Raw genomic sequence first — 13,247 nt, forward strand, 5'->3', positions numbered from 1 at the left:
TTGGACAAGTGTCTGATGTTCACGCGAGCTGCCTTCACTTTAATAGCTTCCCTCCTCTGCGTTACCAGGTGGCCACACAGCTTTGCGACTCCGACTCCGTGAGCTGAGCAGGTTCTCCTACTCTCCTGAGACTCCCCAGTTTATATCCTGAGGTGGCCAATGTTGATGGTGTGTGGGAGAGAGAGCTCTGTGGGATTAGAACTCCCATTTCAGCACTTCTCATTTCAGGTTTTTACCCATGTCAACAAAGAATTGAGAATGCAGACTCAGAAGAGGGAAAATCATGAATTTTATCTTAAAGAGAGCTAAGAGGGAAGGAGAAAATCCACCTCACAAAGGGGAGAGAAGGTAAGAAGGCTACAAAGAGGTTAAGGGCAAAGAAGAAGGGTTAGGGGCTCACACACCGCTCAGGTCCAGAATCAGGCATCCAATTAGAACGAGCCTTATCACTGGGCTCAGGCATACAAGGGAGGGACCTGATTGGTTGGTGGGCTCAAGAGACTGACTCAGGAAGTGCCAGCCCACAGGTGTTAAACCCTGGAAAAGTTGAGAAAGAAACAGGAAGTTGGGCTGGAGAGATGGCTTAGCGGTTAAGGTGCTTCCTTGCGAAGTCTAAAGACCTAGGTTCGAGTCTCCAGGTCCCACATAATGCAGGTGCACAAGGTGGCGTCTGCATCTGGAGTTTGTTTGCAGTGACTAGAAGCCCTAGCGTGCCCATTCTCTCTAATCCTACTCCTCTCTCTGTCTGTAATAAATAAATAATAAAAAAAAACCTTTTAAAAAAAAGAAACAGGAAGTTGTTGCTGGCAGCCATCTTGGATGAGACTGAATCAGATGTGAACTTCAGTTCTGCCAGAGCAGGCAAGAGCGGGGCATCTGGGGGCATCTGTGTTTCTGTAAGTCAGTTCCTGGCTAACCACCTGCCAGGAGAAAGCAACCTAGCTCCTAATTTGTATAAGGGCATGGGGGACCAACCACAGCACTGAGACCTGTACCTGTGAGAGCGGTACATCCGTCTTCACGTGTTCATATCCGCTAAGCATTAACTGCCCAGAGAGGTGCATGTGACTGTGAATGTAGAGTGTCCTTCTAGAGCTTTGGAGCTCTCGGACTTTCCAGCACTGAACCTCACAGCTGGTAGGTGGCTCCTGAGGTTCCTCAGCATCCTGACCTCAGACACAGGGATGTCAGTTACCATGGTTATTCTCTGTCCATGAAGTCTGCTCCCAGCCACAGTGCGCAGGGCTTCGTTTCCCCGTATATTTTGCTTTTTGGCTTGTTGGTATCCATCCATTCCAGTCTCCATGGTTGCTTTCTAGGATCATCTCTCATCCCGAGCCTGTGGACAATTAAATTTTGGCTCCCAGAATTGGGATTGTGCCTTTTCTTAGCCCACCAGGGTAGCTCAGGTTTAAACAGTTTCCTTTTAAGCTGGTGCTTGACGACAGCCATCTCAGCTGGAACAACTTCTCTCCCCACTGACCCGAGGTGGCGCACATCTTTAATCCCAGCACTCGGGAGGCAGAGGGAGGAGGATCGAGGTGAGTTCGAGGCCACCCTGAGACGACGTAGTGAATTCCATGTCATCCTGGGCTAGAGCTAGACCCAACCTTGAAAAACCAAAAATAAATAAATAAATTACATAAATTCTTTTTTTAAAAAAGAAAAACCAAACCAAACAAACAAGAAAAGGTCACTGCCTTAGCAAGACTTGCAACTGGACTTGCGTCTCAGAGCTGTGGGCTTGTCCCGTGGGTAAGACTTCCCTCAGGGATGTCTGGCTTACCTTATTAAATGAGGCTTTTGCTTCTCCTCCCCAACTGGGGGACTCACAGGGCTAAAGCTGTGTATGGCTTGGTTTCTTTCCTTTGCAATGTCCTTTCTTTGGAATCGATTCTATTTTTTTCTTCTTGTAACATTTCTCCTTCACCCGGTGGCTTTTAGTCCCTCCTCTTACTCAGCAGTCACTTCACCCTTGATTAGCTTAAAGCCAACTGACTTAGAGACCTTTAAGTACATCTATAAATTCTCTCCACCCTTCCCTTATAAGTGGCAGGAGTCAAACTGTGCTGTGTTCCTGCTCACACTCCAGAGAAGTGTTTGGAACGGTGGGTCCCCGCTGGACGTTGTCTCCCTCACTTGGCTCCCAGGCTCAGAGGAGCCAAAGGGAGCCAGATGAATGGTGATATTGTGGGTTTCTGGGAAGAAGTGGGGCAGTGTGTGTGTGTGTGTGTGTGTGTGTGTGTGTGTGTGTGTGACCACCTGGGAGAGAATTTCATGATGGAAGAAGCAGAGTGCCCTCCTCCTCCCTGCAGTAACCTTCTTTGACCTTTTCCTATCCCCATGGGGTAAAAAAGGTACAAATAAGGAAGAAAGGAGGCTGAGAACTATAGTGAACTCCTGTCTCCCCTCCATACTGATGGATGAGCATGGAATTTTCATGGTAAGAATCTATATACTGCATTCTGCTGCTATAACAAAACACTATAAGCTGGTTGTTAGGTTCAGAATTTAGGTGACCACTGTGGAAGATGGTTTATTTGGGCCCAAAGTTTTGTTAATACCAGCCAGGGAGTGGTGGGGTTCAGAGCGAGAAAGAGAGAAGGAGGCTCTGAACCATCTACTATGAGAAAGGAAATGTTTTAAGGTTTTCTTGCGGAAAAGTAGAAAGGGAAGGGTACTGCACTGTGTTGCATGAAATGTCTGGCTCTAGAGGTGGAAATTTCACTGGAGGCACGTTGTTCAGATCTTGGGAAGCTGGGCTTTCATTTCTAATTTTGGCTCAGCGGGTGTGGCTGAGGGAAGGAATGGTTTTTCCTACCAGCTCAGGTACAGAAGGGTCTAGAAATGACCATAACAGAAGGTGCAGATTCTAGAATCCCAGACCTAGTCTCTAACCCTACTTATAGGGAGGGGTTCAAAACAACTCTTTGGGCTGGAGAGATGGCTTAGTGGTTAAGGCACTTGCCTGCGCAGCCTAAGGACCTATGTTCGACTCTTCATATCCCACATAAGGCAGATGCACATGCACACTAGGTGGCACAAGCATCTGGCATTCAATTTCAGTGTCTGAGGCCCTGGTGTGCCAATTCTCTCTCTCTTTTTCTAAAATTAAAAAAAAAAAACTCTTTGAAAACCTTAATTTCTTTAACAAGAGGTAGCTTCCTTGAGAAGTTAGAATAGGGACAGGGCAGTGGAAGATAATAGGGGTAAAAGAAGGGGATTCTGAAATCCTTACATTTATACTTAAACAATAGACATTTATTTAAATGATGGAAATTTGTTTTGTAATTTCAGAAGCTGGGAAGTCCAAGGACAAGACACCAGCTGATTCAGTGTCTGGTAAGGGTTCGTTCGTCTCACAACTCATAGATGCCGTCTTCTCTCTGAAGGGGTAGGGAATTTATTTGGGATCTCTTTTATAAGTATCCTAATCCCATTGAGGGCTTGGCTTTATAAATTAATCTCTCTCCTATGCTCTACCCCTTAGCACCATCATATGGGGGGGTGGGCAGTGAGATTTAAGAATATGAATTTGTCCTGGAGTCGTAAACAGTCACACTATCATATTCTCTCTCAGTTAATGCTCACCTGTCGCTCAGATACTCCGGCTTCACGCAAAGATGCGCTTCGCTTCTCCATCCTCCCCATCCCCACAGCCAACCACTGCCAAGCTCTTCCTGCCATCACCTCACAGCTGGTGAAGCCTTTGCCTGAGTCCACATGGTCTCTCTTGGACAATTAGCAAGAGCCAGCTCCATCAGATGCTGCCTTATATGACCTTGCTCCACCCTACCAGGAGACCCTCACTGCTCTTAAGAGTAACCCTCAAACATCTTTGGGTGGCCACCCACGCTCTCAACAAGAGACCAGGTAGGTCTTTGTTTTCTGCCAAATCCCTTGCTGGCTTGCTCCAGCCCTACCCTAGTCTTCATGCTGCTCCCATCGCAGAGACTGTGAATATGCTGGGGTCCCTCATTTCACTCAGTGTCTCCCTCCGCAGGGAGCCCTTCCTCCCAGCTCTGCCGCCGCCTGGTCACTCCCCGCCTGGCTTTGTTTGACTACTGGAAGCCCTGGACACTCATTTCCTCCTTTACTTGTCCCTCCGTGTCCCCTGCGTTAGAATATAAGCTTCAAGGGCTGGCTGATGGCTCAGCAGTTAAGGCACTCGTCTGCAAAGCCAAAGGACCCAGTTTCAATTCCCCATGTAAAGCCAGATGCACAAACAAGGGGGCACATGTGTCTGGAGTTCCTTTGCAGTGGCTGGCAGCTGTGGCATTCCCATTCTCTCTCTCTCTCTCTTTAATAAATAAAAAAGAATGTAAGCTTCAAGGCTGGAGAGATGGCTCAGTGGTTAAGGCACTTTCCTCCAAAGCCTAATGCTCTGAGTTCAATTCCCCATTACCCATGTAAAGCCAGATGCACAAAGTGGCACATGCATCTGGAATTTGTTTGCAGCCTCTGGAAGCCCTGGCACACCCATTCTCTCTGTCTGCCTCTCTTCTGTCTCTCTGTGCTTGCAAATAAATATTTTTTAAAAAAGAATATTAAGCTTTTCCCCCCTTACTCTTGCTCCCTTGCATAAACAAAACAAAACACAACACAACACAACAAAAAAACCAAGCCAGGTGTGGTGGCGCACGCCTTTAATCCCATTACTCAGGAGGCAGAGGTAGGAGGATTGCCATGAGTTTGAGGCCACCCTGAGACTACATAGTGAATTCCAGGTCAGCTTGAGCTAGAGTGAGACCCTACCTTGAAAAACCAAAAATAAAAAAGAATAAAGCCAGTCTTCCAGGCACTTGGTAGGCAGAGGTAGGAGGATAGCTGTGAATTTGAGGTCACACTGAGACTACATAGTGAATTCCAGGAGGTCAGCCTGGGCTGGAGTGAAACCCTACCTTGAAAAAACAAACAAACAAAAAGAAAGAATGTAACTTTCAGAAGGACAGTTTTTTTTTTTTTTGGTTTTTTTTTTTTTTTTGCTCATCTTGCTAGACTGGTATATAATCAATGCTCAACAAATACACAATAAATGTCTGAAAGAATGGACTAGGTCTTATGAGTGGCTTGTCTCTGTAACCATGTGTGAGGGCCGTGATGCCTGATGGTAAGGGCCATGGGGCTAGAAGCACATTTGGAACAGGGATCCTGATAAATGTGTATTAGTCATTTTTCTTAATGCTGTGACCAAATGCCCAATAAGACAACCTAAGGAAGGGTTTATTTTGGCTCATAGTTTAAGAAGGGGTACAGGATGGGGAAGGCACGGCCGAAGGAACATGAGGCAACGTGTCATGTTGCTTCTGCAGTCAGGAAGCACAGAGAGAAAGTGGAGCCCAGTGATAAAACCTCAAGGTCTGTTCTCAGCCACCCACTTCCTGTGGCACAGGATTCCACAACATTCCAAAACAGCGCCACCAGCTGGGGACCAAGTGTTCAAACACAGGAACCTACAGGGGACATTCCAGAAACCGCAAGGGATGTTCTCAAACTTTAGTAAGCAAAACACCACTGTAGAAGTTACTTTGAAAATGTAAATCTTGGGCTCGGGAGATGGCTCAGCAGTTAAAGCACTTGCTTGCAAAGCCTGCCAGCCCAGGTTCAATTCTTCAGTTCCCGTGTGTGGTAGTTGGAATGGATGGCCCCCAGAATACGCCGGATTTTTATCAAAGTTTGTAATTTAGATCTGCAGCCACCTGGATGGAGGAGGCGTCACTGTGGCTTGATCCTAGGGTCCATCCCTGGGGCATGAGGGTGGATCTGGAACTCCTGTCTAAAGATATGCAGCGTGCCTGAGCTCTGCTTGCCGTTCTAAGTGTGCTTGCCTGCTGCTGGTGGCTTGTGGCTTCTCTCTGTCTCTCTGCTTGGTCCTGTGAAAGAGGGCCAACTTCTGCCATTATGGAACTTCATTTGATCTGTAAGTTTCAGTAAGTCCCTTGTTCCATAGCTGCCTGCTTTGGAAGTTGATCTCAGCAAACCCAAGCTGCCTACTGTGCTGTGTAATGCCAAGTGCACAAAGTAGCGTATCTATCTGGAGTTTGTTTGCAGTGGCAAAAGGCCTCAGAATGCCTATTTTCATTCTCTCTCTCCCAAATAAACTAAAAAATGTATATTTTTTAAAAATGCAAACCTTAGTGCCACTCCAGAGAGGGTTTGCTAGCACCCTCCTATGCAGACTGTTGGGTTTTCCTCAGCATGTGTGATTTCAGACTCCCTACCCCTAGGAGAGCTTCATCCTAGCATTGCACTGAAAGGCCCAAGAATTCGGAAGCACAGAAATACTATCACGCTCCAAAGGGAGCTTAAGCGGGCCCCTGCATACCTCAAACTCCAGGCTTTACTCTCTGTTGGAAGCAAGTAAAGAATCCCTCTTCTCATTATATCAGAGCCCGCTCCTAATATAAAACTAGGTAAAAAGGGCATGAGATAGCCCTCAAGGATGGGAAATGAGTAATGAAGTGAACCACTTATTTGGTGTCTGTAAATAGCCTGCACCATAAGCCTTAATAGCCCACACTATAAGCCTTAGTAGCCCGCACCATAAGCTGTAGCAGCCTGCCTCAGACCACCAAGGTCATAGGAGACTGATACCACACTCTGCTACCCCCACCCAAGGACCTGCGCAAATGCTGACCGCCAAGGTCATAGGAGACTGATTGGTCCACGAGGGGCTTGAACAAATTAAACTAATTGGCTTAGAAACTATGGAGTGGCACAAACTGACTGGCTCGCACCCCGTGGGCTCCTGATGTTAAAAAAATGATTGGTCTAATGCACAGGCTTTGTTAGAAACCCTATAAAAACTGTCCCGTTCCTGCATTCGGGGCTCTGCAGTCCTCTACCCCTGTGCGGTGTACGACTGTGGGCCCCAGCGCGCTTGGAATAAAATCCTCTTGCAGTTTGCATCAAGACCGCTTCTCGTGAGTGATTTGGGGTGTCGCCATATCTGGGCAGAGCGTGGGGTCCCCATCTTGGGGTTCCTTCAGCACGAGCATCTACCAGCCTGCTTGGCTTCTCTGCAGAGATGTGCTGAAAATGTAAAACACACACTGGATTATTATTTATTTATTTGAGAGAGAGAGAGTGTGTGTGTCAGATAGAGAGAATGGACGCATCAGGGCCTCTAGTGAACTCCAAATGCATGCGCCCCCTTGTGCATCTCGCTTTACATGGGTACTGGGTAATTGAACCATGGTCCTTAGCCTTTGTAGGCAAGTACCTTAACCACTGACCCATCTATCTCTCCAGCCCTACACATTGGAATTTTAAGACAAAATGGGGAAATGTTGGATGTGAAATATCTCAATATAATATTCCTGTACGGACCATCTGTTGACATGGTTAGTTTTGTGCATGTGTTACATTAAATAAGGCAGATTGTTAGAATTAATGTCATGCATTATTGTATAGCTTTTTTAAAAATTTTTTATTTAGTTATTTGAGAGCGACAGACACAGAGAGAAAGACAGATAGAGGAAGAGAGGGAGAATGGGCGTGCCAGGGCTTCCAGCCTCTGCAAACGAACTCCAGACGCGTGCGCCCCCTTGTGCATGTGGCTAACGTGGGACCTGGGGAACCGAGCCTCGAACCGGGGTCCTTAGGCTTCACAGGCAAGCGCTTAACCGCTAAGCCATCTCTCCAGCCCTATTGTATAGCTTTTAATGTGGCCATTCAAAAGCTTTCAAGACACCTGCAGCTCTAGCCTACCCCCTTGGAGAGAGCGGCTCCTTAAATTTTGCAGGAGCTGGGCAGAGCCTCGTGGCTGAAATAAAGGCTACACACTGCTCCTAGCACACACCTTCAGATACGATTTCTTAGACAACGGGGAAACGTGTCTGTGGAAGTTGCCACAAACAATATACCAGTCTTAGCTAAATATGGAAATCAGCTCCTTGAAGCATGTTACCATAAGATCCCGAGAGCATTTCACGAGGTAGTTCTGATCGCAGATGTGGTACGTCATTAAAATATTTTTTTATGGTCACCCTAGGGGCTTGTGGTATCTGGATATGGAGAGCCAAACAGCTTGTGGAGCTATTGTAGACATGAAATCACTAGAAAGCAAGGCACTCGATGGCAGATTGGCTCAGGGTTTTTTTTTTTCTTATTAAAATGTTTAAGAGGGCTTTCTCTTCATTTGTGCCATCCAGATTAAAAATATTGCCTTGGCAGGCACACCAACACACCAGAATCCCAAGAGGGGTGGAGCCTCCTCTTTGCTAAGCCCTCAGACCGTGCTGGTAGGCAGCACACAGTGTCTGCGTGGAGCATGCAGATTAGAGCTGACTGCGGCCCTGCAAGTGGGCACCCTTGCCTTGAAAGAAAGCGGGAGAGGCTTCCAAAAAAAAAAAAAAGTCAGATAATCCACTGAAAGAGAAAGAACTCTGTTTATCTCTTATAACTTCTGGAAACAAATGTTAACGAAAATTGTCTTAAATAGCAAACACAGGCTCACTATTCATAGATTGGCATAAACACCATGAAATAGAAGCCTTATTGGAATTTAAGCTAATAAGTTCTCAGCCAATCAACAAGAGAGCAAAAGAACGGGCATTTGGGGCACTATCACTTTAATGTATATACATCCGGAGACTCAAGGTCAGCCCTGTGGCAACTAGAATGAGGTCACTATGACTGCCCGGAAACGTCTATTCCTCCAGGGAGTCAAGAGGTCATGCACACCAACCCTACACTCTCACCCTGTCCTGACTACAGTCTGAAATGGTTATACCCCTCCCGATATTTTTATACTGAGGTGCCAGTCTTCAAGGTGGATAGTATACGGAGGCAGGGCCTTTGAGCGGTCGAGTCCTCATGAAGGGAAGAGTGCTTTACGAAACGGGCTCAGGGCCGGAGAGACGGCTCAGTGGTTAAGGTGCTTGCCTGCGAAGATTAAGGGCCCAGGTTCAATTCCCCAGTGCCCACAAAAACCCAAATGCACAAGGTGGCACATGTATCTGGAATTCATTTGTAGCGGATGGAGGCCCTGGCACACCCATTCTCTCTTTCCCTTTCTCTCTTTCCCTCCCTGGCTCTCTTCCAAATAAATAATAAAATAAAATAAAATAAAATAAAATAAAATAAAATAAAATAAAATAAAATAAAATAAAATAAAAAGCAAGCTCAATGCAGTCCATCATGCAAGGACCCTGGGAGGTCGCATCAGTGATGCCCAGTAGTAAACAAGCCCCCACTGGACACCACCAATGTCAGTTCTTTGATGTTGGACTTCACGGCCTCCAGAACTGTCAGAAATCAATTGCTGTTGTTTATAAATCCGTGGTGTTTTATCATAATAACCTGAACAAACCCAGTGCTTCCTGGTGATAGTTAAATTTACCAGCCAATCAGCCAGTCACACATTAGAAGGACTGATACTTAAGGTTTGATGATGTTTGGAGTTTCTAGCTTTGGGCTACAGAGAAAGGCTGTAGGAAAGCTTTGTGTGTGTGTGTGTGTGTGTGTGTGTGTGTGTGTAAAAGAGCCACAGTGTCATGATGGCTTTAGTGTTTCAATCATCTGGCTTAATGGGACCACAGAAAGCAGAGCTAATGCTGGACTCTCACCTCATTTAATTCTTAGTTTCCAAGCACCCCCCCCCCAACTTTCATGAATTTCCTGCCTCCATTCGTTCCTTGTGGTGGGGGGCTATAACTGAAAAATTAAATGGGAGAGGCCGGACTGAGCAAGAAAGTGGGTCACGAAGAAGTTGAGAATGACTTGTGTACTTTTCTGCACTGATGCACTTTACCTCAGTGAGGGAGTCCCAACTGGCACGTTATAAAACATAGCAAATGAGTGCTGAGCCCAGAGCCTGACCTTGAGGAAAGGCTTAAAAAAAAAAAGGTAACATTATTTATGACTCTTAATACCCTTCCCATTGTTCTGTTTTCTTTCTTTTTAAAAATGTTTTAAAAAGACCATCAGCAAGCCTTCGGTCATGGGAGAGAACTCAGGGCTTGCTTTCTTCAGACTGGAGAAGGAATCATGGATGCTACTTGTGGTAGTTTGAATAGATGGTCCCCAGGATATTCAGTGTTTTACTAGTTTGTACTTTGGATCTGCAGCCACCTGGTTAGAGGAGGTGGCTCTTAGGGCCCAGCCCTAAGGTGTGGTGGTGGACTTGAGATCCCAGCCGAAAGTGCCTGCGTTCCTCCTGGAGTTTCTGAAGTGTGATGGGAGGAGCTGGAGGCTGGAGGAGGCGGCATCCCGTCCCGTGGGGTGATTAGAACCAGAAGCAGCAACTATGAAGCGAAGACGATGAGTCTCAGCCCAAGGAGAGGGGGACCCACCCTTCCTCCCATTTTTTATTTATTTGTGCCCGCAGGGGATTGGATGGCCTACCCGCTTTGGTTAGGCGGATCCTCTTTTCTCATCATTCCAACACTAATCTCTTCTGAAGACACCCTCTCTCACTCCCCCCCCCCCGCCCCCAATAATATTATTCTAGCTATCTGGGCCGCTCTTAGCTCAGGCAGATTAACACATGAAGTGAAATTCCAAATATATTCGAAACTGTTGTCAGGCTTTTTCTCACCCATGCATGATCAGACCTCATAAGCCAAGTGAGGGGCTGGAGAGATGGCATAGCGGTTAAGCACTTGCCTGTGAAGCCTATGGACCCCGGTTCGAGGCTTGGTTCCCCAGGTCCCACGTTAGCCAGATGCACAAGGGGGCACATGCGTCTAGAGTTCGTTTGCAGTGGCTGGAAGCCCTGGCGCGCCCATTCTCTCTCTCACTCTCTGCCTCTTTCTCTCTCTGTCACTCTCAAATAATCAAATAAATAAATAAAAAAAAAATCTTAAAAAAAAAAAAAAGCCAAGTGAGAGCTGAGGGGATGGCTCAGCATGCCCATGTAAAGAAATATTCTCTCTCTCTCTTTTTAAAAGAGAATGAGGTGGGGGGAGAGAGAATTGGTGTGCCAGGTCCTCAGCCACTGTCGTATCTCATTTAATTGTTCAATAACACAAGTAAGCAAGTAATATTGACTTCTTTGTTTCAAAGGTAAACAGATTTGCCCAAGGTCAAAGAGCTAGGAAGTAGCATATCTGGTGTCTGGGGTCCAAATTCAGATATATCTCATCTTATTATATTATGAAGTGACTTCAGCAGGTAAGTCTTTGCACAACTCTTGCCTTTTGGATATATGTCCTCACTGAGTTTCACGTGTGTGAAGGTTAGCATTTCCTGAAACCTCATCATGTTATTAACAAAATAAAAAACAAACAGCCCCCCCCCTAAAAAATAGAGCTGGATGAATTCCACCTCTTGGTATAAGATCACTTAATAAAGGAACTCTGACACCCATGGGCCATCACCAGAAAACCAGAATCCTTCTCCCAGTGGCTGGTCCCAGGATTTTCTATGAGAGCTATAATTCTATTCTCACGGGCATGGCGGTGAGCCTCACTTGTTTGTGTGTGTGTGTGTGTGTGTGTGTGTGCGTGTGTGTGTGTGTGTGTGTGGTTTTTCAAGGCAGGGTCTCACTTTAGCTCAGACTGACCTGGAATTCACTATGTAGTCTCAGGGTGGCCTCAAACTTTTGGAGATCCCTTACTTGTTTTTCTTAAATATGTATTAATTAATTAATTTGTTTCTTCAAGGTAGAGTCTTACTGTAGCTCAGGCTGGCCTCGAACCCATAACAATCCTCCTACCTTTGCCTTCTGAGTACTGACTGGGATTAAAGACATGCACCACCATGCCTGGCTAATTTATTTATTTACTGTGTGTATGGGCATGTGCATGCTATACCACACAGGTGCCCTGGGATCACAGATACCTGTGCCACTTTGCATCCAGCTTGATATGGGTGCTGGGAAATTGAACCTAGGCCAACAGGCTTTACAAGCAAGTGCCTTTAACTGCTGAGTCATCCCCTTACCCCTCACTTGGTTTTTGTGGCCTGATCATGCATGGGTGAGAAAAAGTCTAACAACAATTTCGAATATATTTTCAATTTTACCTGAGGGCCCACTTTCTTGTATCATCATGCTGATAATCAGTGTCTCGTTTTACTAGTCAAAACTCATTTCTGTTGCTCACATGCCACGTTTCAAAACCTCAGCTGATGGAAGAGGTGACGTTTTCTGGTAGGAATCCAGGTCACCCCCCTGGATGATGGGGTTTCTGTGATAGCAACTCAATGCCTCTACAACAGAGACTAGTAAAACTCACAATTCTATTTTTCCCAGTGTCCAACTATTTAAAAATAAATTGTGGGCATTATGAAACAAACTCATATTCTTTTCTTGAATTTTTAAAAATATTTTTATTTATTCATTTGAGAGAGAGAAAGAGAGAATGGACCCTCCAGCCACTGCAAACGAACTCCAAATGCATTGTGCCACCGTGTGCATCTGGCTTACATGGGTCCTGGGGAATCGAGCCTTGAACAGGGGTCCTTAGGCTTCACAGGCAAGCACTTAAGCACTAAGCCATCTCTCCAGCCCTCTTTTTTTGAACCTTTTTAAAAAATTTTTATTTATTTATTTATTTATTTGAGAGTGACAGAGAGAAAGACAGATAGAGGGAGAGAGAGAGAATGGGTGTGCCAGGGCTTCCAGCCTCTGCAAACGAACTCCAGACGCGTGCGCCCCCTTGTGCATCTGGCTAACGTGGGACCTGGGGAACCGAGCCTCGAACCGGGGTCCTTAGGCTTCACAGGCAAGCGCTTAACCGCTAAGCCATCTCTCCAGCCCTTTTTGAACTTTTTAAATTGACAACTTCCATAATTATAGACAATAAACCATAATAATTCCCTCCCCTCACTTTCCCCTTCACAACTCCACTCTCATATCCCCTGCCCTTTTTAAACAGTCTCTCTTTTATTTTGATGTCATCATCATCTTTTCCTCCTCTTATGATGGTCTTGTGTAGGTAGTGTCAGGCACTGTGAGGTCATGGATATCCAGGCCATTTTGTGTCTGGAGGAGCACGTTGTAAGGAGTCCTACTCTTCCTTTGACTCTTACATTCTTCCTGCCACCTCTTCCTCAATGGACACTGAGCCTTGGAAGTTGTGATAGAGACATGGAAGCAGACCTAATATGAACCCAACATGGCTCAGGGAAATTTGCGGAAGAGGGGGCGGAAAAAATGTCAGGGCCATACGTTGGGTCATAACACATAGAGACATTTCCTCCTATCTGAAACTAAACGCTAACCCCACAATGCACGACCCATATACCCCAACAAGGAGGGTCCCGGTGGAGGGGAGAGGACAGGGAGGAGGCTAACAATGGTA

Source organism: Jaculus jaculus, chromosome 7, assembly GCF_020740685.1.
Source record: "Jaculus jaculus isolate mJacJac1 chromosome 7, mJacJac1.mat.Y.cur, whole genome shotgun sequence".
NCBI lineage: Eukaryota > Metazoa > Chordata > Mammalia > Rodentia > Dipodidae > Jaculus > Jaculus jaculus.